Below are 5,349 nucleotides of genomic sequence, written 5' to 3'. Positions count from 1 at the left end.
TTTTTTTTTTTTTTTTTTTTGGTTGTAGCCGTCATCGTTGTTTGGTGGCCCGGGCTGGATTTGAACCCGCCAGCTCAGGTTTATGTGGTTGGCACCTTAGCTGCTTGAGCCACAGGCGCCAAGCCTGCAGAGGCTTTTCATATTCATATTCCAGACAAGAATAGGGGAAGGTTGATGCCAGCTGTATCTTCCCTCTTATGTCAGAAAGCAAAAGCTTTCCCACAAATTCTTTTTTTTTTAATTTCCAGAGTCTCACTTTGTCATCTTTGGTAGGGTGCCATGGCGTTGTAGCTCACAGCAACCTCAAACTCTTGGGATCAAGTGATCCTCTTGCCTCAGCCTCCTAAGTAGCTGGGACTACTGGTGTCTGCCATAATGCCCAGCTATTTTTAGAGACAAAGTCTCACTTAGCTCAGGCTGGTGTTGAACTCTTGAGATCAAGCAGTCCACCTGCCTCAGCCCCTCAGAGTACTAGGATTATAAGTATGAGCCACCTCAACCCGCCTTCCACCAATTCTTACTAACTTTTGTTGTTTGTTGGATTACTCACACCTGTAATCCTAGCACTCTGGGAGGCCAAAGCAGGTGGATTGCCTGAGCAAGAGCCAGATTCTGTCTCTACTAGGAAAAAAAAAATAGAAAACAAAATAGCTGGGCATGGTGGCACATGCTTGTAGTTTCAGCTACTTGGGAGACTGAGGCGAGAGGATCACTTGTCCCTAGGAGTTTGAGGTTGTTGTGAGCCACAGCACTCTAGCCAGGTTTGTTTTGAGTGTGACACTGTCTCAGAACAAACAAAAAACAAGAACAACAAAACTTTCATTGTCTCATAGTCATATGACCACTCTCAAGTGCATGGGAAGCTATGAAAGTGAACATTGAATTGGATATAAGGTTACCTGAACAATATCAGGGTTCTGTAAGCAGAAAAGAGGGATTGAGTGAATTATGAGTAAGCAGTTGACAGTATTGATTGCAAAAACCCAGCCAGGAGGTCTCTTCTGTGAAGCCTTCTCTGATGCCACTAGGCTGAGTCTGTTAATCCTCCTCTGTGCTCCTGTGATACTTGGTTCTTCTCTCTACTCTATAATGTCCGTTTTTTAGAGCTATCATTATCAAGAAACAACTTAAAGTCAGGGACTACATTTTCTCACTTTCTTACCCTTATTCCTCTAGTATTGTATTTGGATGTTGAAAATTGTTGGCTAAGTGAAAGATTAAACATGGGTTTTTGTTTATAGAAGACCCATTTACTCAGCTTAGTCTTAGGTTGAAGTGTTAGATTAAGTAGTATGTTCACTTCATTGTGGGATGTTCAGTGTTCTTATTAAGACCTTTTTGTATATGGTATAGTAGAACCTCCATAGTTGACCACCTCCTTAAGTTGACCTGATTTTAAGACCAGACATGTGTCAGTACAGTGGCCTAGTTCCTTATGTTGACCACCTCCATAAGTTGACCAGTTTATAGTCCCTTGGGCAGTCAGCCTACAGAGGTTCTACTGTATATGGTTTGCCCCTAGGAATCATGGGAATATCTTTACTATTGATATCTCCCTGAGGTATGCACCAAAGCTATGCACTTCAGATATGCTAGTTCAGGATTCTTGTCATTACTCTCAGATCCCTAGCTTGGAAGAATAGTTTAGTGATCTCATCTCATCCCACATCATGGATATCTCAGCTTTTGGAGCCACTTTGTTTGGAAAATGATAATAACATAACTAAGGGGATCTTATTGGAGATCCATTAAAATGTTACAATTAGAAGGGATCTTGATGGCAATCGACTCCACCCAACCATTCATCAATTATATAGATAAAGATCTTCCTTTGATTCATAGCTGTATCCACAGGCCCTCAAATAGTGCCTGGTACATTTATGACATTTGTAAGTTTTGTTGATTGAGAATAAGGATTGGGGAAAGTGAGGGAGGCTCAACAAGAAGGCAACTTGATCTGGGATATGCAGAAAGGCCCAAAGGCTGAAAAGTTTTTATATGACTGTAGGGAATATTAGGTGAGTTACCAGCATCTTTTGGTCTTGCTCTTTAAAATTACTAAGATATCTGAGATATCACTGACATATATTGAATTGCATATATGTGTATATGAGCTCTGTAAGTTGACTATAGCAAACTGGTCAACATATGGAGGCGGTCAACATAAGGAATTCTCCCTACTGTAGTGGTGAGTACATGGGGTGCATGTCCAGTCTCTGAAAATTAGGTCAACTTAAGAAAGTGGTCATTGAAAGGAGGTGGTCAGCTATGGAGGCTTTACTGTATTTAAAGTGTTGGGATATGCATACATTTGCATAAAGAAATGGTGAATACATCTGTTATCCTCAAAAGTTTTTCATGCCACTTTATAATACTTCATACTGTTCTCTCTGTATTTTATCCATCAGTCTGGGCAACCAGTGATGTGATTTCTGTTACCATAGAATTTTATATAAGTAGAATCATATAGTATGTACCCATTAGAATCTGGTGCTTTCACTTGGTATAATTCTTTTTTTTTTTTCTCCATTTTATTTTTTATTTATTTTTATTGTTGGGGATTCATTGAGGGTACAAATAACCAGGTTGCACTGATTGCATTTGTTAGGTAAATTCCCTCTTATAATTGTGTCCTGCCCCCAAGAGATGTGTCACACACCATGACACCCCCACCCTTTGCCATGTACTAGGTCATCAGTTGTTTTCATATCAGAATTGAGTACATTGGATTCTTGCTTCCCAATTTTTGTGATGCTTTACTAAGAAGAATGCATTCCACCTCCATTGAGGTTAATACAAAAGATATAAAGTCTTCATCTCTTTTAATGGCTGAATAGTATTCCATGGTATACATATACCACAGCTTGTTAATCCATTCTGGATTGGTGGGCATTTAGGTTGTTTCCATGTTTTGGCGATTGTAAATTGAACTGCAATAAACAGTCTAGAGCAAATGTCCTTATGATAAAATGATTCTCCCCCCCCGCCTCTTGGGTAGATGCCCAGTAATAGGATTGCAAGATTAAATGGGAGGTCTAGTTTGAGTTCTTTGAGGATTCTCCATACTTCCTTCTAAAAAGGTTGTATTTGTTTGCAGTTCCACCAGCAGTGTAAAAGTGTTCCCTTCTCTCCACATCCACACCAGCATCTGCATCTTTGAGATTTTGTGATGTGAGCCATTCTCACTGGGGTTAGGTGAATATCTCAGGGTGGTTTTGATTTGTATTTCTCTCATAATTAGCGACGATGAGCATTTTTTCATATGCTTGTTGGCCATTTATCTGTCTTCCTTAGAGAAGGTTCTATTCATTTCTCTTGCTCAGTAATACGAAGGATTGTTGGCTCTTTTTTTGTTGATTGAGTTCTCTGTAGATCCTAGTTATCAAGCTTTTGTCCGATTCATAATATGCAAATAGATTTTCCCATTCTAATGGTTGTCTGTTTGCTTTTGTTGTTGTCTCCTCAGGTATACAGAAGCTAGTCAGTGTAAGTCCCATTTGTTTATTTTATTTGTTGTTGCAATTGCCACTGAAGTCTTCTTCATAAAGTCTTTCCACAGACCTGTGGCTTCAAATGTTTCCCCCATATTTTCTTTGAGGATTTTTATTGTTTCATGCCTTAGATTTAAATCTTTTATCCATCTTGAATCACTTTTTGTGAATAGTGAAAGGTACCAGTGCAGTTTCAATCTTTTGCATGTGGATATCCAGTTCTCCCAGCATAATTTATTGAATAGGGATTCTTTCCCCCAGTGTATGTTCTTGTTTGGTTTATCAAAGATTAGGTGGCTGTTTTTGATGTTAGGTTCATCTCATCGTTTTCTATGCAGTTTCAGATGTCTGTGTCTCTATTTTTGTGCCAGTACTATGCTGTTTTGATCTTTATGGCCTTGTAGTATAGCCTAAAATCTGGTAGGCTGATGCCCCCAGCTTTGGTTTTATTACTAAGAATTGTTGCGTCTTTGATTAGCTTCTCATCTTGGCTGTTATTGGCATATACAAAGGCTAGTGATTTGTGGACATTGATTTTATGTCCTGAGACATTACTGTATTTTTTGATGACTTCCACGAGTCTTGTGGTTGAGTCTTTGGGGTTCTCTAAGTATAAGATCATATATCATCAGCAAAGAGGGAGAGTTTGATTTCCTCTGCCCCTATTTGGATATCCTTTATTTCCTTCTCTTGCCTGATTGTACTGGCTAGAACTTCCAGTGTTGAATAGTAGTGATGATAGAGGACAGCCTTGTCTGGTTCCAGTTCAGTTGTATTCCATTTAGTGTATTAGCTATGGAATCCAGATTCTTGGGCATCTCCTTGAGAGAAGTGGAGGGGGAAAGGCCTGGCACTGCCCTGTGCTGACTGTGGCACAGGCGTGAGGAAAGGAGAGTCAGCCCACAGGACGCCAGCACAGCAACGGTGGCATACTGAGCTGCAGGCTGATGCCACTCCAGCCCCATCTCTCTGGGCAAGCCTGTAATTCTTTTGAGATTCATTCATGTTCCCATTTTACTGCTCAACAGTATTTCTTTGTATGGAAATTTTACCACAATTTATCTGTTCATCTGTTGCTGGGCTTTTGAACTATGAATATTTGTGGACAGTTTTTTTGTATAGACATCTTGTCTTTTTCCTTGGGTAAATACCTATGAGTGGATTAAATAATACCTGTATGTTGACTTTTTAAAGAAACTGCTGAACAGTATTTTCTTTCATGAAGTATCTGTTCAGAACTTTTGCCTATTTTTTAATGGGAGTGTTTTCTTGAACTTTGAAAGTTCTTTATATATTCTGAATACAAGTCCTTTAATCAGATAAATGATAACTCTTCCACTCTGTAACTTGTCTTTTTTGTTCTCTTGGAGAGCAGACTTTTAATTTTTTTTTCTTTTGAGACAGAGTTTCACTATGTTGCCCTCAGTAGAGTGCTGTGGCATCACAGCTCATAGCAACCTCAAACTCTTGGGCTTAAGTGATTTTCTTGCCTCAGCCTCTCTAATAGCTGGAACTGCAGGCGCCCTCCATAATGCCCAGCTATTTTTCTGTTGCAGTTGTCATTGATGTCTACTTGGCCCCAGCAGGATTCGAACCTGCCAGCCTGGGTGTATGTGTCCAGCACTCTATCCACTGAGCTACAGGTGCCGCCCCGGAGTTTTAAATTTTGCTGAGGCATAATTTATCAGTTTTGGATTTTTAAAAATGGACTATGCTTTTGTTGTGTCAAAGAAATTTTTGCGTAACCAAGGTCACGTAGAGATTTCACCCTGAATTTCCTTGTAGAAGTTATGTAGTTTAGGTTTTGCATTTGGTCTATAATCTATTTTAAGTTAATTTTTGTAAGATTTTTTTTTTT

General features: G+C 39.4%; 1 protein-coding gene across 3 annotated transcripts in view; it reads left to right on the top strand.

Moving 5' to 3' along the window:
• Positions 1–5,349, top strand: part of DENND5A (DENN domain containing 5A) — a 105,289-nt gene that overhangs the window by 68,788 nt on the left and 31,152 nt on the right. The gene's annotated exons all lie outside the window — the stretch shown is intronic.

Source organism: Otolemur garnettii, unplaced genomic scaffold (assembly GCF_000181295.1).
Source record: "Otolemur garnettii isolate 467f Iridium unplaced genomic scaffold, OtoGar3 scaffold00001, whole genome shotgun sequence".
Lineage (NCBI taxonomy): Eukaryota > Metazoa > Chordata > Mammalia > Primates > Galagidae > Otolemur > Otolemur garnettii.
Note: the sequence above shows the minus strand (reverse complement) of the source record. Positions and strands in the feature narration are given on the sequence as shown.